The 22,299-nt window shown below is 34.4% G+C and overlaps 1 protein-coding gene across 3 annotated transcripts in view; it reads right to left on the bottom strand.

Annotated features, from left to right (window-relative positions):
- ZRANB3 (zinc finger RANBP2-type containing 3) overlaps positions 1-22,299 on the bottom strand; it is a 192,053-nt gene that overhangs the window by 35,176 nt on the left and 134,578 nt on the right. The window lies entirely within an intron of this gene.

Raw genomic sequence — 22,299 nt, forward strand, 5'->3', positions numbered from 1 at the left:
TAGTTTAGGGTTGTAACAATCTTTGATTAAATGAAAGGGTTTAATAAAGAAGTTTTTCTGATGAGCAAATTTAAACCTTTATCCTCTGAATTCAATTAATTTGACAATTTCTGGGTGAAAGGCAATTATAAAAATTTTTGTATCTTTTCTAACACATCAGAAAACCTTAAAAACATCTATATTATGAAACTTTAAAATATCTTGCTTAGAAATAATCACTGCTGGGTTTTTGTCAGAGAAAAACCTTAATAAATGATCAGGAATTGTCTACCTCCATCAATTCAAATCAATAATGAAAGCATTTTTTCTTGATTACAAGTTAATAATGTAATCAAGAAAAAAATGCTTTCATGTTTAAACTGTGCCCAAAAAGTAGTGGGAATCATATTAATATGTGTTTTACCTGAAGATGATTTGTTTTTATAAATGCAAAAGCAATTCAAGAATAGGAAAATTTACTTTCTTTCTTCTTTGCAAAAATCAAAAGCTATATTCCTACAAATAGCTAGAGCTGCAAGTCTCATTCACCATTCTTTCCCTTTCCCAAATATAAGAATGAACTTCACATCTGGAAGGTGATGAATATCCATTAGCACAATTAATTAAGAGATATTATTCAAAAGGTCATAAAACTTGGAGCTGAAAGACTTCAGTGCATATTGTTCAGCATCTTTATTTTAAAGAATGAGAAATCAAATGACATCACCAAGGTAATATAATTAGGATAGGCAACAATTCTAGTATTTTTCCTACCATGCCACACAGCCTCACCAATGATGGCTAATTTATTGAAATCATATTTAGGTAAAGTTGTGTAAACTTAAATTGTATTGAAAGGGCCATTACAGATTCAAAGAATCTTAAGAATAGGAAAGGACCCTAGAGAGCACCTAATCCAACTATACCAGACCAAGTTTCTCTCTAAAGATTCCATCAACAAGTGGTTAACAAACTACCAAAGGAAGACCTCCAGGTGGGGAAAACCCACTACCTCTGAAGAAGGTCCATCCACTACTTTTTAGTAGGAATAACAATAGCACCTAATTCCGGGTTTGGGTGATGAGATAATATATGTAAAAGACTGAAAATCTTAAAATGCTAATATAAATGTCACCTATTATTATTACTATTATTATTATTATTATCCTAAGTTTTTCTTCACATGAAGCTGAAAACTGTCTCTGGGCAACTTCTGCTCACAGTTCCCAGTTTGACCTTTTGCAACCAAGCAGAACAAATTTAATCTTTCTTCTGGATAATACTTCAAGTACTTAAAGAGAGGTACATTGACCATGCTAAGTCTTTTCTGCAAGTTAAATGTCCCCAATTCCTTCCCAGGATCCTCAGGGAATGGTCTCTAAGTACTTCATCAACCTGGTCAGATCCTTTTTTGGATACAGTCCAGATTGCTGACATATGTTCTACAGATGATAGTAGCAGAAAACTGCATAACACAGAGACAGGAACTGCACCTATGATTTCACTGATTCACTGGAACTCTCAGATGCATGAAATTACTTTCTTATAAATGTATAGTCTGAGAAAGTTGTCTAGAGGTCTCAAACACGGCGTGTGCAGGCTGCCACAATACTCCCTTCTAATGTTGTGCCACCATTCCCTTTTAATTATCCTGCCTCAGTTATCCTAAATTGTTCTGCCTCAGTTTTCCTAATTGTTCTGCTTCAATCCCCTTAGTTGCAAACCTCTCTTCCAGTTCATTAAGACTGATATAACTCAGGGCTACTCTAAGGTTATAAATTGTCAATATGTAAGCTCAAGATAAGGGGGAGTCCAAACTTCCTGGCTCTAAGCTGGATACCTCCTTAACTCCCACTTTGTAAGAATTTATGGTCCTACCTCCCAACCTGTCAGAAACAGACTGATGGTCTATCCCTGTAAATTCCCGCTCTTTGCCTTCTGCCTTTGTTTTTCTTCTCATTAGAATCCTATTAAAAAACCCTTGCAGTCTCATATTCACCACTGGATACTCTGAGATGAGAGTCCAATCCAGTCAATCAATTAAGCTCTCTAATAAATAAAATATTAAAAACTCTGTAATCTCTATCTTGCCTCAGTTTCTCTGGCATTACATTAATACTGATAAAATATAATTGAGATCATGTAACAGAATTAATTTTAAAAAATACAATAGACTACAGATAATGTTAAGATACAATTTTCCACTCAATATGTAGCAGCAGAAATTGTCCCCTTTTCTGTTTGAATTTTACAGACTACCCCTAGTGAGGTAAGAGATTTGTCTAAGACACAGCTAGTCTAGATCAGGGGCAGGATCTGAATCCAGGTCTGCCTGACCTTAAACTTAGCTTTTTATCCATTATGCCATGTTACCTCAATGCACAGCATTTGAAGAAAATTTCCATAATTAACTTAGTCTGCCTTTGTGGTGTTGCTAGGCAGATTCAGGTTATTTCTATACTGGTAAAATTATGACATATATTACCATGGACTCTCCCAAAATAATACAGAACCTTTCCATGGTGTAGCTCTTTTTAATATGCTATTCAAACACATTTTAAATCCACTGGAAAAGTTTCAAAATTTATGTGAAAATATAAAACAACAGAGTATAATCAAGGAAACTGAAGTTGTGAAAGATAATTTCAGCTGAGTTTTAGCAAAAGAAAAAATGCTAAAAGAGAGATGCAAGATGTAGTTCAAACACAGGATCTTTTAAATAATAAATACTGGCTATTAAAACACACGTTTCTAGGTAAAAAGAGAAAAGGAAAGAAGTAGTAAATAGGCTAAATTAGTTTGGTTCTGAAAAGACAATAAATAATGAAAGATAATGTATTTTACTTAAGAGATATATAAAGGATGAAACTACTTGAAAATCTCCACACTCATCTATTATTAGCTATTTCTAATTCAACTACACTAAGTATTTTGATAGGTCAATTTGCCATTTACTTTATTTAAGTGACATGATTAAACAAGCAGACTGTATTGCTTTTGGAAACAGCAAAATTCTTGTAGTAAACTCATTTCTCCCTGAAATAAAAGTTTATTATTTGTATGTCTGTATTATTCCAGTGATGTGCTCTTTGAGTCATAGAACATTAATCTTGTTGATCCTCACCCAAATGGCATGAGCATGGTATAACATATGACAGGGAAAATCATGTTGCAGAACTGGTATAAAGAATATTAGCAAAGAAATGTATAAACGAAAAAGAAGATAACTAGTAAGAGTGAAGGGAAAGGAAATGGACAGATCGCATGCTCCACTGGTATCCTAGTAATGTCAGAAAAAGCAGTCCTCTGTGCATGATAGAAGGATCAAATAAAATTAACTTAAAGAAGGACAAGGAATAGGGTCACAAAAAGTGGACTGGCAAAGATTGCCTGGAGGGAATACTTTATATTGATAAGACCACAAAGTTTACTCAAGTAAAATAACAGCACCTATTTCATAGGATTGTTGTGAAGATCAAATGAAAATTTTCATTTGTGTGTTTGCAAAATTTAAAATGTTTTCTTACTATTACCTCACTAATTTTGACCATAATAATTCTGAGGTTGTGATTTTACAATTTTAATTGTCTTTGGCAGGGATCTTATTAAACTACTCTGCAGGACCAAATCTGATCCAATGCCTATTTTTATACAGTTACTCTATTTAAAGATTAGTTTTAGCAATTTGGCTATACAAAAATGGGCTGAAGGTCAATGACAATAGCTTACATACATATAGTTTATTTATTCCTTGGTCTGTGGAAAAGTATTTACTAAGCAAGTTGACTGTAAGATTAAAAGGTGAAAGTTTAATCTTAAAAGAATTATTGTTAATCACTTCTGAAGTCTTCCTTTATATAAAATTATTTAGTCTTTCCAGACTTATTTTCTATACATTTCTTTGTACTCCAGTTTATCCTTCACTCAACAATCAAAAGGAGCAGATCTGACCATGTTCCTCCTCTACAAATTCTTGTGGCTTCCTATCACCTCCTAGATCACAAATAAAATCCTGTGTTTGAATTTTAAAGCCTTTGTCAAATATAGTCTTCTGTATCTTTCCAGTATTATTATACTTGACTCCCTTCCACATCCATACATACTCTCAGATCTAATCATGCATCCTATTCCTTGTATAAGAAATTCTCAATCAAACTGTGCATTTTCACTTGTCTCCATTTTAAAAATTCTCTCCTTTCTTTCTCCTTATGCCTGTTTAAAAAGAAACAGATTCCTTTGAATGCCAGCTAAAATTCTACTTTCTGAAAGAAACTTTTTCCATTGCCCTTAAAGCTAATGTCTTTATTCATCCTATACGTATCTTATTTGTCACATAGCTATTCACATGCTGTATCCTCCATAACAACATAGGTTCCTCAAGAGTAGTCAAAGAAAAAAAACAAAACAACTTCCTAAATATGGAATTGGGTAAAACAATCTCCTACTCAATTTATATAATAGTGGTTTTTTTTTTTTTTGGTTTTTTTTTTTTTTAAAGAGGAGTCCATTTGTCATTTTAAACAGGAATAGAAACTTTAATTCCAATCTGGTCTTTTATCCCCTCAGGAAGATATCATGAAATATAGATGCAATAAAACCTTTGTTTTTCCCTTACTATATATCCCAGAATTTAATATAATTCAATAGTTGTTTAATTAATGCTTGTTTCCTTGATTTGAAAGAATTTCTAAAAGTCACATTCCTTAAAACATATTCTAAATTCAGATTTTCAGCAACTTCAGAATGGTCTTCCTTCCAATTATTCCAAATTAATGAGGTTTTATTACATACATATTTCATGATATCTTCTAGAGGAGCTAACAGAGCAGGTTGGAGTTAAAATTTCTATTCCTGGTAAAATGATAAATGGGAATCTCTGCTAAGGAAAAAAAAAAAGGCCACTGTCACATAAGCTGAGTATGAGATTCTCTTACCCTGTTCCACACTTAAGAAGATTTTTTTTTTTTTTGACAAAGTTTAAAGTTTTTAAAAATTCTCTTACTCTCTACCAAATACTTGCTCAGGATTTATAAAAATAACAACAAAGTACATTTTCACTATAGGATTCTTACTGCCTTAAAAAAAAAAAAAATGCAAGCATTTTCAGGCAGTCTCAGTAAGCTATCAAATCATTTTTAGAAGAACTTCCTTTCCTATTTAAACAACATCTAATTTAGGAAGTTTCCACCTGAGACATTCTGCTTTATATGCTGAAGGGCAGTTTAGAGTAAAGGATAGCAATGATTGACAGTAATCAGATACTAATGCTTATATCTTCCACCATGGGGATTTTACCTGCAATCTACTGTGCCATCAGAATATTTGGGATATTTTGGACCCCTACTGCCATGTAAGACATGTGTGATAGGAAATTGAGGCTTGAACAGAGGACATTTAAAGAAGAGTAAAATAGATGAAAGTTTGCAATAGATACAGAAAAAGCATTTGATAAAATCCAACACCCATTCCTATTGAAACACTAGAGAGTATAGGAATAAAGGGACTTTTCCTTAAAACAGTCAGTAGAATCTATTTAAAAACATTATATGATTTTAAAACTATTTAAAAGCATAAACTGGAACCATTCCCAATAAGATCAGGGTTTGAAACAAGGTTGCCCACTATCACCATTACTATTCAATATTGTATTAGAAATGCTAGCTTTGGCAATAAGAGAAGAAAAAGAGATTAAAGGAATTAGAGCAGGTAATGAGAAAACCAAATTATCTCTCTTTGCAGATGATATGATAGTATACTTAGCGAACTCTAGAGAATCAACTAAAAAACTATTAGAAGCAATCCACAACTGTAACAAAGTTGTAGGATACAAAATAAATCCACATAAATCATAAGCATTCTTATACATTACTAACAAAATCCAATAGCAAGAAATACAAAAGAGAAATTCCATTTAAAATAACTGTGGATAGTATAAAATATTTGGGAATCTATCTGCCATTTTCCACACAAATTAAGTCAGATCTAAGGAACTGGAAAAATATCAAATGTTCTTGGATAGATCGAGTGAATATAATAAAGATGACAATACTACCTAAACTAATCTATTTATTTAGTGTTATACCAATCAAACTCCCAAGAAACTATTTTACTGACCTAGAAAAAATAACAACAAAATTCATCTGGAAGAACAAAAGGTCAAGAATTTCAAAGGAATTAATGAAGAGAAAAGCAAAGGAAGGTGGCCTAACTGTACCAGATCTAAAACTGTATTATAAGGCAGTGGTCATCAAAACCATTTGTTACTGGCTAAGAAACAAGTAGTTGATCAGTGGAATAGGTTAGGTTCACAAGGCAAAATAGTCAATGACTATACTAATCTAGCATTTGACAAACCCAAAAACCCCACCTTTTGGGATAAGATAAGAATTCACTATTTGACAAAAACTGCTAGGAAAATTGGAAACTAGTATAACAGAAAGTAGGCATAGACCCATACTTAACATCATATACCAAAATCAGGTCAAAATGGGTTCATGATCTAGACATAAAGAATGATATTATAAACAAATTAGAAGAACCTAGCATAGCTTACCTCTCAGATTTGTGGAGGAGGAAGGAATTTGTGACCAAAAAAGAACTAGAGATCAATACTGATCACAAAATAAATAATTTTGATTATATTAAGTTAAAAAGTTTTTGTACAAACAAAACTAATGCAGACAAGATTACAAGGAAAGCAATAAACTGGGAAAACATTTTTACAACCAAAGGATCTGATAAAGGCCTCATTTCTAAAATATATAGAGAACTGAATCAAATTTAATAGTTCAAGCCATTTTCCAATTGATAAATGGTTAAAGAATATGAACAGACAATTTTTAGATGAAGAAATTGAAACTATTTGTAGTCACATGAAAAGGTGGTCCAAATCACTACTGATCAGAGAAATGCAAATTAAGACAATTCTAAGATACTACTACACACCTGTCAGCTTGGCTAAGATGACAGGAAAAGATGGAGGGGATATGGGAAAACCGGGATACTGATACATTGTTGGTGGAACTGTGAATGGATCCAACCATTCTGGAGAGCAATTTGGAACTATGCTAAAAAAGTTATCAAACTGTATATACCCCTTGATCCAACAGTGTAGTGTTCTACTGGGATTATATCCCAAAGAGATCTTAAAGGAGGGAAAGGGACCCACATGTGCAAAAATGTTTGTGTCAGCCTTCTTTGTAGTGGCAAGAAACTGAAAACTGAGTTAATGCCCACTAATCAGATAATGGCTGAATAAATTATGGTGTATGAATGCTATGGAATACTGCTATTCTGTAAGAAATTATCAGCAGGATGATTTCAGAGCAGCTTGCAGAGACCTACATGATGCCAAGTGAAATGAGCAGAACCAGGAGATCGTTATACACAGCAACAAGAAGACTATACGACGATCAAGGCTCTCTTCAACAATGAGATGATTCAAAACAGTTTCACTTGGTCAGTGATGAAGAAAAGCCATCTACACCCAGAAAAAGAATCATGGGAACAAAGTGTAGAACACAACATAGCATTCTCACTCTGTTATTTGCTTGCATTTTATTTTCATTCTTAGTTCTTTTTCTTCCTTTTTGATCTGATTTTCCTTGTGCAGCAAGATAACTGTATAAATGTCTGTTTGTATGTGTGTGTGTGTGTGTGTGTGTGTGTGTGTATATATATATATATATATATATATATATTGAATTTAACACGTATTTTAACATATTTAACATGTAAAATGTTAAATGCCTGCCAGCTAGGGGAGTGGAACAGGGGGAGGAGGGGAAAATTTGGAACAAAAGGTTTTGCAAGGGTCAATGCTGGAAAATTACCCATGCATATGTTTTGTAAATAAAAGCTTTAATTAAAAAAAAAAAAAAAAAGATGAAAGTTTGGATGTGCAGAAACAGAATTTGATAAAAATGCTATTACATACTAGGAAGAGGAGGCAAAGATCAGTTGGCAGCAATGTCAATAATTCATGGGATTCTAGAATAAGAACTAGAAGGGGTCTCAGAAGGAGTTGTAGACCAATGAATTTAAGTGACTTGCACATGTTGACTCAGCTAGTAAATGGCACAGCTACAATTTGAAATGAGATCCTACAGATCCAGGACTTTTTTACTGTACCGCCTGCCTCCAAATTCATATGATGATGGACAACGATGAATAATATAACAGATTGTCAGTCTTAAGAGATAATATCCTGAAAGAGGCGGCCAGCCGCTGCAAGGCATCAGTAATTTGACCTTCATCATAGGTCAGACTTTTGGAACATGGGCTCTTGGCAATTTTAGAGTTCACTTCTAAGTGGACTTAGTGCTAAATATACTGATTGTCAAAGAAATCTTAACAATCACGTATTACAACTGACAAGAGGAAATATGTAGGAAAATATTTCAAGAGGTGATATCACACATGTGAGATCAAAAGACTAAAAAGAGCCAGTATTTTGCTATTTACTGGAACAAAATATCTGGCTTTAGAGAAATTCCCATTACATATCTACAGTGGGTATGGTAAGAATATTTCAATTTTTTTGTCTTCTCTTACACAAATTTTCCTGTGACCATGAGCAGGTCACTTATTTTCTTGGTGTCTTTGGAAATGATCTAAGTATAAATTACAGGTAAATTCCTGATTAGTAGCAGTCGACAGATATTCCATAATAAGAGTTCCTGACAGTAATGAAGTCAGAGGTTGAGACAAAAAAGGAAATAGTATTTTGATAGAAGGAAGGATAGTATTATTAGCCTTACTGTTATGAAGAGAAAGACTGAAACATCTCTAAAGATCCCCCTTCCCAGCTTTGTCCTGAAATTATGATATTTTTAAAATAAGGCAAATAATGATACTACAAATTAATCTGCATAAGTAGAGGGTATGCTTATTTAGCATTTAATCCAAACAGAATTAGCTTTTACTCCCAGTTTACATTAGTTTAGCATTAGATAGCCAGAGTGCAGATGGAATTTCTTCATGAAAAAAAAAAAAAAAACCATTCATGAAGTAAGTAGAAGAAATGAAGTCTATTATATCAATTGTGATAGCTAGGGATGACAAGACAAACTGTGCCCGCATGACACAATGGGGCAATAAATCAATTTGAATCCAAGCATATTATCTTAAAGAAAGATGCTAATATGAAAAATAATCCTATGGCAACAACTCATGCTGTCAACCAAATGAAAAAATAACAAAGTAACATTAGTCATTTCTAGACATTTATACATAAGGGAAATAAATACAAGTGTTTGCATCTTATTTCCCTACTAGATCAAGAGCACTTTAAACCAAAAATGAAGGGAGAAGAAAAAACTCCCCACATTTTTTACCAAGTCACATAATCACAAATTGCTAGTACTAGGAAGGACAATTCAGAGAAGACAGTATTCAAGATAAATAGCAATAAAGCCTTTTGTCCTAGGTTTATACACAAACATTTAAGATATAAGTAACAAACATATTAAAACAAAGAAGATGCAGCTGTATCAGCATTACTGATATTTGGTACTATGGGATTAGTGATTTGAATCTGGCTATAGCAGGGTGACCCCTACACAAATGGAACAAAATTGGCAAAAAGGATTATGCATTCATACTTTATATTCCTAGGAAGCCATCTAGCAGCTACAAGGGGAAGCTCTTAGGAAAAGATCGATGGAAAGAGAAGCAGAAGCAATGCAGTTATAAGGATTATATTATAGACCACTAGGAAGTCTGTGAATGAGATCCCAAAAGAGATTTGAAAGCATGATAGGGAGTTTTCACAATACAGTCATCTTCTTGAGCTAGTGTGCTCAAACTCTTCCTCTTTGTCTCTCTCTCTCAGAAGGCAGCAAGGGGGTGTAGACAAAGTACTAGATGTGGAGTTCAAATCCTATTGAAAGACAATAACTAGTTATATGATCCTAGGTAGTCACTTAAGGACTCTACTTCAATTTTCTCAAATATAATATGCAGGAATTGGGCTTGATGACCAACTCTATAAATCCATGATCCTCTCTCTGTCAAAATCAAGATAGCAGAAAAGTTTTTAATATTACTTGAAGTTACGGATACTTCTGGCTTGGGGATTTAAAGTAAGAGATTTAGAATTAGAAAAGTTGAACTCAAATCCTGTTTCAGATATTTAATAGCTTAATCACAAGTAGATCAGCTTTCTCATTTGTAAATTAAGAAAACTGGATATTGTGATGTTCTTCTCTAAAATATAATGTTCTCTGGGAGCAGGTTTCTTGGGGGGCTTCTGGAGGCAGCCTCAGTTTCAGTTCAAAGTAATCACCTCGAATGCAGCCAGGTATGAAAGTCCAAATCCTTTATTGTCTCCTTGATAGTCTTAAATCCTTCACTTGTAGCTCGGCTAGTTTTTCTTAGAGGCCTTCTGTAGTCTTAGTTCTGAGAGCTTAAGCTGCCTTCTCTGGCTTGTGAATCTCCTTGACTGAATCCTGGCTGAGGCTCCAAGAGCTTCTGGTGGGCTTCTGTCTCTAGCTCCCTCCAAATCCAAAGGTTTGTGCTTCAGTCTCCATCCAGCACAAAGATGAAAGATGAAATGAATCTGTCTTCTCCTCCAAGACTTTCTAGTGGGCTTGAGGCCCTGAGACCTCCTCCTTATATATGCTCTCTTAAAGGTGTGAATCTTGTAGAATTATAGTAAGCACTAAGTACTTTACTGAACTAGAGAACTGTTAAGTACCACGCTAAATTAGATAATTATCGTCTCTATCAATTCCAGTGATTTAGCACCTTGTAAGAATCCTAATAGGTTATGATGGCCTCTAAGGTTTTTTTAGTTAGTTCTACTTAGTGAGTATAGGACTGAGGGATAGGGATCCTGTTGATTCTGGGCACTTGCAGGAGAGGAGAATTCCTAGTTTTAAAGGTTGCTGGGAAGGGAGGACAGGTATAGTTTGCAGCTACTTGAGGGACCACAAGGAGCAAGATCATTTGTGGGACAGTTTGGATGGGAGTGCTACCTGGGGCTTAGGAGTGGACACAAAAGCCCAAATTTGGGCCAGGGACCCATATATGTTATATGTATAAAGTATAGACCCAAATAATAGTAAGATGTACCTAAGTTTTGGACCTTATACCTATATAAATTTGGTTATACTAATAGCTACTAATAAAAATGAGTAAGTAAATAAATGAACAAAAATAAGTAAGCAAAGGAGAAAAAAACTCAAGAATAAGTAGTTACTATGAGGCTAGAGAAGATCTGGGCTCATATTCAGAAAAAGTTAATGGAGCTTTAAAAAAGTCACTCTTTTTTCACTGAGAAATATCAAATGGTCCGAGGCACAAAAAGTTTTTAGAAGAACTTAAAAAAGATTTCAAAAATCAAATAAGAGAGTCAGAGAAAAAATTAGAAAATAAAATAAGAGCAATTCAAGAAAAGCATGAAAAGAAAATGGAAAATGAAAACTAAAAACTTATGAAAGAAAAAAATTCCTTGAAAACTAGAATTGGGCAATGGGATGCTAGTAACATTCTAAAATTAAAATATAATAAAATCATAAGACAAAATAAAGAATGAAAAAAAAGAAGAGAAAATGAAACATCTCAGAAAAACAACTTATCTGGAGAACAGAATGAAGAGTAATAATATAAGAATAGTTGAACTACCTGAAAATTACAATTAAAAAAAATCATATACAATATCACAAGAAATTATCAAGGAAAATTGGCCTGAAGTTCTAAACCAAGGAGGCAAAGTAGAAATTGATCACCAGCTGAAAGATCACCAGGAGGAAAACTTATAGGAATATCATAGCTAAGAATATGTATATAAATTGGAAGCAAAAAGAAAAAAAATTAAATATCATGGAAGTACAATAAGGATTATACAAGACCTAGCAGCTATCATGTTGAAAAATTCTAGATCTTGAAACACTATATTCCAAGGAGCAAAAGAGCTGGGGTTACAATGAAGGATAACTTACCCAACAAAGTTAAGTATAATTCTGAGTGCAAATAAAAGGAACATTTAACAAACTGAGTTTCAGGTTTCTGTGACAAAACCCCCAGAACTTAAGAGAAAGTTTGACATATGACATTCAGGACAACATTAAAGACCAATCCATGCTTTTTTTAAGGGAGGGGAGGAGAAAAAAGTAAAAAGTGTACATCAGAGAACAAAAGAAAACCAAGAAACAAAGAAAAGCTCTGAAAATAATGTGTAATATTTAGTATCTAGACTTTCTTGACATGGAATTTATTATTTTTTAATTGAATCCTTTTTTACGGTTTCCTGTATACATGGCATTTTTTTTTTTGTTCTTTTTTTCATTTTGTATTTAAGTGTAAAATTTTTAAAAATTAAAAAAGATTTTTAAAAGATTTGACAATTGGGATCTTTGGTAACATAGGAATGAGTAGATTCAGCTGATGAATATGGTTCTCAGTCAAATTACAGATATTTAAGAAGAGAATGAAAGAAGTGGAAGTGAAGATGCTGATAAATGACTTTTTTCAAGGAGTTTGGCTGAGAAATAGAGAAGAAATATAGGATGACAGCTAGCAGGCCAACAGGCAGTAAGTATTTATTAAGCATGAATTATGTGTGAAAACAGGAATGGTAGGGACCAATGAAGGAATTTTTAGGGATTCAGGAGACTTGAGCATATTTACAGACAGAAGAGAAAGAAATAGACAGGGAGAGATGAAGAATTAAAGACATAGGAAGATAAATAGGGGAGACTAAGGAAAAAGGAAGGATGGAACAAGGTGTTGAGTATAGGGGTTGGCTTTTGAGGAAGTACCTTTTTTTGGAGATTGTAGTAAAGGAGTAAATAATGAGCAATGGTTAAGATAAGGAGGAGGAGAGAAGGCTTTAACAATGAATAGTGTCATTTTCTCAGTAGAGTATGAGTCTGGGTTTTCAGCAAAGAGAATAGAAAGAGGGGGATATGAGGAAGGACTGAAGAGAAAAGAAGTCTGGAACTGCTTCTATGAGGAGTGAGATAGGGAATCAATTAGGCAGGAATAAAAGGGTTGCCGCCTTCCTTTAGTGAGGGTCCCTGCTAAAATTGTATTATATAAATGTATAATATACGAAATCATGAAATATATGAAATATATGAATATATGAAATATGTGAAATATATGAAATATATTGAAATATATGAAATATATGAAAAAGAGTGAAAAAAAAAAAAAGAAAATGGGGTAGACAAAATGGATGTAAAAAATAGAGCTTGGGTTTGATATGAGACCCTCAGCAATAGTACCAGCGCTATTCTAGAGAAACCATATTCTCTAGATAATCTAGAGAAGAGGACAATGTGATGCTGAATAGATTTATTATAGGGTTGAGTTTGGGGAGGAAAATAAGTGAAATCAGAGTAGGTGTAACAGTCTGGGAAAGTACTGAAAAGTCAGATGAACTGGAGGTCTTGACAAGAATGATGAATAGTTTTTAGAGGGGTGGGATATAGGGAGAAAGAATCATGTGAGGTTAATTTGGTTTGGGTAGTGCTGCAGGATGTGGCCCATGGGCAGGCAGTTTGACACCTCTGGTGTAATGGACAGAGCACAAAATTTGGAATTAAAAATACATGGGTTTTATTCCTACCCTCAGATCCTAGTTTTGTAACCTTAGTAAATCACTTAAAATCTCTGATCCTGTTCTTAGATATAAAATGGGGATAATAATAATGTCTACTTCACAAAGCTGTTGTAAGCATCAAATGTTAATTTGCATATAAAAGAACCTTGGAAGTCATGAATTGCTATATAACTAGTATGAGTAGTAGTATTAATCTTAAATAAGCTATAACCTGTGGTATTTTATAGGTCAGTTTTGCTTTGCTGTCTTTCTCTATTACAAAGAAAAGTTCAATAGAGGCTTTGAGTTGGCTTATTTGTTACAACTTATTAATTAAAAAAAGAAAAATGCAGCTAAGTAGTGCAGTGGATAGAGCATCAGCCCTGAAGTCAGGAGGACCTGAGTTCAAGTCTGCCCTCAGACACTTAACACTTCCTAGCTGTATGACCCTGGGCAAGTCACTTAAGCCCAATTGTCTCAGGAAAAAAAAAGGTTTAAAAACAAATGTTCAATAAAGATTATTTGGTTACAGTTTTCTGAAAGATGGATTTAATTTAAAAGCAGTGTTAAGAAAGTAAAAACAAAAACAAAAACACCCTAATACTTTGGGCAGATTCCTTAACTTCTATGTAGCTTGAAACTTCTATATATGCCTTATTTTTCTTCCAGTCCTAGACTATACAATGATCCTTCTTTTTGCAAAAGCTAACTTTTCTCCTTGTATCCTTCCTCCTCACTGAAAATAAGTGCTATTGATCACTCCTTTTCCCAGCTCTGTTCCATAAACCCTCCACCTAACTTTTCACCTATCTCTCCCTTACTGCATATTAAAATGATCAGTTCTCTTTTATCTTAAAAAAAAAAAAAAATCCTTCCCTTGCCACTACCATTTCCCCTCTTCCCTTCACTGCTATACTTCTAGGAACATTATCCTATACTCGCTCACTGTCCCTTAACACCCTGAGATCTTGTTTTCCAATGTGCTACTCTAATGAACCTGTTTTCTTCAAGATCTCTTAAGGAATAGTGGGTTTTTCTCAGTCTTCAACTCTCCAATTGATATTTCTGCAGCAACTGACATGCTAACTTCTTCTCTGCCCACTTTCACCCACACTCCCTCCTTTAGTTTCTAAGATGCTGCTTTCTCCTGGTTTTAGTGCTTACTATTTGTCTGCTCCTTCTTAATTTTCTTTGTTGGTATATGGTTCCTTAGTTTCTTACTGTGGGTGAACTTCCAGATTTCATCCTAGGTTCTTTATTCTTCACTTTCTTTTCTTTATTTTTTTAACTTTGATTATCTCATTCACTCTAATGTCTTTAATTATGAAGAAATAGTCCTCAAATCTATTCATCCATTCCCCATTTCCACACTAAGCTTCAAGCTTACATTTCCAAGGGTCCACCTGTATGTCCTACTACTCTTTCAATCTCAGTATATCTGTTTCCTTATCTTCACTTAGAAGGCAACCATGCTTGGTTCAGTCCCTTATGAATTCTGGCCTGGGTTGCTGTCACAGCTTCCAAATTGAACAACTCTTCTTTATTCTTTACTCTTTCCAATTATCACTTGACATGACAATCAAAACAGTCTCACTTAAAGAAAAAAAAATCTCTCTCTCTTTTCCCTCTCTTCATCTCCTTCATCTTATATCTAAAAGCCATCAGTGCCTCCTTATTACCTTGAATATAATACAAATTTATTAGCCTAGGAATTAGGGCCATTTATAATCTGGCTCCAATCGACATTTCCAAAAGTTGGTTTTGCTTGTTTGTTTTTTTAAACACACTCCCTGAATAAGATTATTTCACCCATCACAATCATTTATGCTCCTGGTGCTTCCAGAATACTTCCCCCTCATTCTTTTCTTCATTCAAGATTTACCTTTGATACCTACTACATCATAATACCATTTCTGTGTGGCATATCTGAAAGTTAAATTTATACTCTTCAAGTTACTTGTAACATTTAAAAATATATTTATTTTGCTCTTATCCTATTCTACCATTATGATACTTATACATATATCTTCATTATTATATTTACCTGCAATTGGTTATAAACTTGAGAAGAAATTAGGTTTTTAAAAATCTTTTTAAATACTCAGTACTAAGCACAATTCTTAGCACATGGTAGGAGTCAAATGAAATCTGAATTAAAAAAATATTAACTTTTTTAATGATCCATTTGGCACATGATATATAAGGAGTATGGAAGGGGGAAATATAAGTTAATCAATTAAACCTTATATGCCAATATATTTTTATTCATTAAAGGCAATTTTAAACTAAAAATGTATTATCTCTAGCAATATTCTTTGTACCTAGAAATAGCTTTCTAGGATGCCAAATGGTATGAATATAATATTCTAGCTAATAAAGTTTTGTGATTTTTTAAGAAATCACTATTTTAAATGACTTTTTAAACTGTTAAGCAAAACAATCAAATGAATATCATTTTAAATTTTAAAGTGTTATCTAAATGTGGCAAAATATTAATTTTTAGCATGAGGTTCTTTGGCAACAATGATATGGGTAAGAGAATGTGTCCATGTGGCAGACTGAACGTGAGAAAGAGAACTGCATTTTTCTCCTTTCATTTATACAGTTGGCAACTAAGTTATTGCTTTGCTTTTCATCTATTCAATATTGCTTTTTGTTTAAAATGCTGGAAATAAAAACTGTAAAATCCTTAATACTTAACACTTAAAATGGTGTATTTTTTCAATATGGTTCAGGGACCTAATCTTTTAGCTCTTTTTTACACTACAGAAAACTCTTGTTCTTTTGAGATGATTCTCTTGGCAATGGTGAAATAAACATAAGGTATTAAAATGCTGGAGAGAAAAAGGAAATCAAGTAAAACCAATAAAAGTAAGACAAGCATTTGACAGAAATTGTGCCTGAACAAAAATACACAAACAAAAGAACTGATCTAAGTATATGAGATTCCTTTCGAATGACAACTCTGATGAAAAGCCATTGATATCTTGATACATCAATACTATGCTTCTAATAGAATGAATTTTAATTTATTAAAAAATATTTTCTTATAAATGAGTAATTGTGAAATATCTAGTCAAAATAAAAAGTAAAATATTTAATAGTTCATGTTTATTTAGTTCTTTAATATTTAACAAGCTCTTTCTTCCTTGCAATTAAAAATTTTTACAGAAATATATCCAAAAACTTGTAAAAAATTTTTAAAAGATGCACATGGAAGAATATTTTCAGTTATTTCATTCATGAAAATAGTTATGATTTCCCCTCAAAAGCAGGAAACTAAATGTATTATTTAATCAATTCCAATGTTGGGTGTTATGTAGACAATTCTCTGACAGTCTGTTGCATTCACAGAAATGGTCAATTTTTCCCACAATAGAAAGCTAATTTTCTTTGGCAGTAAAAATATGGTAGCTACAGTATAATAGTATAATCCATTAACAAAATTGATTCATTTTCTATTATATTTAAAGATGACCTAGCAAGCAATACTAAATATTTTGCATTCTTTCCCACAATGATATGAATCCTCCATAATCAAGATTCAGTACAAAGAGCAAGGTTACCTAATAAATTTATCAATTGATCAACCAGAATATTTCAAAAGGTTTAACAATGGATTGCAAGAATAGTGTTTTGGATTTTACTTATGAATGCATTAATTGGCTCATTATATTAGATAAGCTGAATGTTCAGGTTCAACCAACCTCTATTTTGTTAGATGAATTGTTCAATATCTAGTCACTTGAACAATAAGATGGAGGACCAGACACTTTTTCTTACATCTATGAACTCTTATAGAACTCCAAAACAGAAATTAAATGCCAAATATAAAGCAAATTCAACTATCTGGCCTAGGACACTAGGAACTCAAAAAGATTTAAAAAACAAAACCAAAAAAGCACGAACTATTGTGTGTCTTGAGCTAATTTGCTGGGCTGTCTGCAGGAAGGTTGTATTAACTGACCCAACTTATGGCCTTGTAACAAAATCAAAGCAACACCCAAGTCCCTACATAAAGAGAAAGCTTCTTCCAATACCTTAAAGATCTAAGCTCCAGACTGCTGAAATTTGTTGATGGCCTCAGTGGCCAACACTGCTGCAGCGTTCTATTATACAAAAGATCTCTGAAAGACCTTGGAAGTGAGAGACACTTTCTAAACAAGTGTCTGCTCAACCACACAACACAATTCCTGACCCCTTGCTGCCCAAACCACAGATATACAAACTCCAAACTATAGAAATCAATGCCAGCTGCAGTAGCACCACTATAGAAGTGCTCTGATGGGACAGGATATAGTGTAAGTAGGGAAGCTTTGTAATACTCCTCTAATCTAAGGGAAAAGTCTCAGCATTCAGCTGGGGCCATTTATCTCTCCCCCAAAGCTAAATGGTGCAGAGACCTAGACCAGGGAACTGTGAATTAATGGAAGAAGGCTGAAATATTTTGAGATCTATCTGGAGTGGAGGGAGTCAGAAGATGAATAATAGAAAAAATATGGATGAAAGGAGAGAGAAATTATGAAAAATTTCAAGTAAATGGCAGGAATTTTGGAGAAATATACTTAAGGTTCAGTATGATTTAATCCTACAACAAAGTGTTAACTCAGTGGAATTGATAAGACAATGGTTATCTAGTTTAGCATGTGAGTGAATGATTGGTTTATCATTCAGTATGCTGTAATGATGTAATTGTAATAGAGTATATAAACTGGGACAAACTCAGCCAGCGACTGACAGGGAGAAGACAGAGGACTGGAGGCTAGAGCTCAAGCTCTCAGATTTGGAGAGACATTCCATCTTCATCAGCCTTGTGGTGGCTATCCTGCTTCCCCTACTGAGACCAAGGCCCATGTGAAGGGCCTCCATAAAGCTCACCAAGCCCCAGGCAAGGAGACAGACTGTGAAGGAGACAATAAAGACTTTTGGACTTTATCCCTGGCTATTCTCATGGTGATTATTCTGTTGAAAGAAGGCTGGTCCCAAGACCCCCAGAAAGTTAACCAGAACTTTACATTTTGGCGTCCAATGTGGACTAAGGACCTATGACCTACATCCGTGACCCTGAATTAGGGTGAATACAAAAATAGTCAAGCATGAAACTTTGTAAAGGGCTAAACTAGTGTTTCAGCTGAAATGGAACAAATGATTAGAAAACAGCCTTCCCCACCCCAAGGGATGAGTGTAGAAAGCATAGTTAAGCTTAATAAAAACCAAGGTTTGATTGTAACTTGCAAGATCATTGGACTTTTACAAACATTAGAGTACACATCCTCTTGGTTCTCTAAGGAAGAAGAATTAGAGCCAGACAAGTGGAAATTAGTTGGAGAGCAACTAATTGAATATTACAATATAATGGTCCTGATTCAATTCATAAAGAAACATTATATATATATATATATATATATATATATATATATAATAGTTTCTTTATGAATTGAATCAGGACCATTATATTGAATATATATATATATATATATATATATATATATATAACTTAATACAAATGCCTTTAAGGAATTACATAAGTTTTAGAATAAGGAAAAAGAAGAAAGAGCAGGAAGAAGAGGATATTGATAAAATACTTGAAACAGCATAAAGAATTAGACAAGAAAGGAATTAAGTACAATGCTGATGAAATTAAGGAATGTGGTGCTTCATAGCAGGAGCCATTATAGCATTCCCCATCCCCTGACCTACCCTCCTCCATTAACCCTTCATGGGTGGAGGGAGAAGGAGGAGGGGAAGGGGCAGTGATGCCATCATCACCATCCATGCAGGAGCTTTGTCTACACCCTATGACAAGATTATAAATTAGTTAAAGCTAAAAAAAGAAGGACAGGATAGATCTGATTTAAGAATAGAAGCATACCCTGTTATATAAGAGTTTGACTCTTCAAGTCAAGAAAGGAGAAGATACACTCCTTTTGATTTGGAAATTATCAAATATCTAAAAAAGGGTTGCACTCTTTATGGGGCTATATCATCTTATGTTAGGTGATATTAGAGAATTTGGCTTATGAAATTTTAACCCCTAGTGACTGGAAATCGATAGCAAGGACATGTTTAGAATATAGTGAATGATGTAGAATACAAGACCAACAAAATAGGCAAACTGGAGTTAATATACAAATCAACAACCTGTTGACCAACTAGCAAGTATAGGTCAATATGCAGATGCTTTAGCACAGATTAATTACCCTTTGAGCATACTAGCAAATTGCTGCTGCTGCTATAAAAGCATGGGGCACCCTCCCAGGACAACTAGATAGAAGGGAAGCCTTCACAAAAATAGAACAAGGTCCAAATGAACCTTTTGCTGATTTCATGGGATGTCTGCAGACAACTATCATACAAACTAGTGGTGAAAATGCAGCAACCACAATAATGATAAAAACAATGAGGTTTGGAGAAGAATTATACTAGGACTACACAAAGATCCTCCTTTAGACATCATAAGACTCTGTGCCACAGTGGGCACAAATGCCTTTTATACCCAGGATATGATGCAGAACATGGGACGATGGGGTCTCTCGTGGCAAGGGACTTCCAGAGAGACTCGTTGATGCTTTCAATCTGGTAAAGCAGGGCATCTGAAAGCTCAATGTTGGCACAAAAATACAGTGAGAAGACAGGGTGAGAGAAGAAGATGCAAAACCCTATGTCCAAAATGCAACATAGGCTTCCACTGGGCATCAGAATGTAGATTGACTCAGAGAAACAGGAAGCTGGGCCCAGCTCTAGGGCCCAAGGCAAAAAACAGGTGGGGCATGATGGCAGCCAAAGTTACACCCAGAGAATCTTTAGAAGTTCAATATTAAGACGTGATCAGTCAGTCAAAAAGCAATCAGATGGGAAAAAAGGATTGCATTAGGGAAAATAGAGTTGTAGGCAGCTGGGACTACTGAGATATCCCCTGGAGAGGTGAAATCTGTCCTTGTCTGGTCCACAGATCCTTTGCCTCCAGGCACAGTAGACTTGACCATTTCACCTTTTGAGAGTGCTTACAAAACAGTGTCCACCCATACACTGATGTGGGAAACTGGGAATATGTAGATAATATCCCAGTCACTAATACAGGTAGACAATGTGTGACTTATCAACCAGGAGAAGTAGTAGCATCAGGTTTACTGTTACATACCTCTAAAAGGCAATCTGATGATAACTGTCCAGATTCTGACTCTAAGCAGCAGAATCCAGGAATATTCTGGACTGCAGCAATTACAGCTGACCATCCTATGCTCACTATTTATGGAAATGGCATACCATCGGAAGGGTTGGTAGACACAGATGCAGATTGTACAGTCATTCGAGGTGCCAACTGGCCCAGTCACTGGCCAAAGACTAAGGCAGACACCTACATGTCTGGAGTAGGAGGATCAATAGCAGCTGAAGTTAGTGTTAACCCAATGAGATGGACATTTGAAGGTGAAATAGGAGTTTTTACTCCTTTTATGGTTGAAAAAATCCCCATCAATCTGTGGGGAAGAGACATTTTACAGCAGGTAGGAATACAATTGAGTACTTCGGCTTTTTTAGGTAGGGCTCCTGTTGAAGGCACTCTCACCTGTTCCCATTCAGTGGAAAACTGATACACCAGTGTAGCTAGAACAGTGGCCCTTAACAAATGATAAAATTCAGGCCTTAGTAGATATAGTTCAAGAGCAACTTGACCAAAGGCACTTAGAACCTTCTCTAAGTCCTTGGAATTCTCCTGTATTTGGTATAAAAAAAAAAAAAGAAATCTGGAAAATGGAGGATGTTGACTGATTTAAGAAGAGTAAATGAACAGATGGAAACAATGGGAACTCTTCAGCCTGGACTTCCATCTCCTACTCAATTGCCTAGAGAATGGTCTCTTTGTGTCCCAAACATTAAGAATTGTTTCTATTCTATCCCTCTAGATAAGGAGGATATGAAAAGATTTGCCTTTTCAGTGCCCAGCGTTAATTTAGCTGAACCTTATAAAAGATACGAATGAACAGTTTTGCCACAGGGAATGAAAAATAACCCTACTATGTGTCTACTGCTCTTACTCCAGTAAGAAAAGCATTTCCAAAAGTAATATTGTTACATTATATGGATGATATTTTGGGGTGTACACTTGAGGAACAAATGTTAGAAGCATGTTTACAAAAGAACATAGAAACACTAAGGAACTACAAATTGCATATAGCTACAGAAAAAATTTAAAGGCATGCTCCTTTTCAATATTTAGGATATGAAGTATATCCTAATGCACTTACAGTACAAAAGCTTTCTTTAAGAACAGATTAAATTATTTCTAAAATTAATAGGAGATATCCAATAGATGCAGCCAATGTTAGGCTTAACTACCAATCAATTGCAACCTTTATATGATATTTTAAGGGGAGACACTGCTTTAAACTCACCGTGCCAGTTTACAAAAAAAGTTCAAGAGCCTTTGAGAGAAGTTGAACTGGCTTTATCCAATGTGGTTAAAGAGTCACTCAAAAATCCTTGGAAATATCAGTTTTTGCTACAAAAGAGGCACTCATAGCAGTCCTTCATCAAGGAGACAGTGTGATAGAGTGGGTGAATCCCCCAGCACAACCAGAACAAAGCCTTACTCCTTACCCAATGCTTGTGGCTAGACTTTTATTAAAGGCTATTAATAAAGTAGTACAATTATCTGGGATAAGACCTGACAAAATATACACATTTTACACCAATGCACAAATTAATGTATGCTGTGAAACCATCCCAGAGTGGCAAATGTTATTGGCCCAGGCTCCAAATTTTACACATGGGTC

This window comes from Sarcophilus harrisii, chromosome 3, assembly GCF_902635505.1.
Source record: "Sarcophilus harrisii chromosome 3, mSarHar1.11, whole genome shotgun sequence".
NCBI classification, from domain to species: domain Eukaryota; kingdom Metazoa; phylum Chordata; class Mammalia; order Dasyuromorphia; family Dasyuridae; genus Sarcophilus; species Sarcophilus harrisii.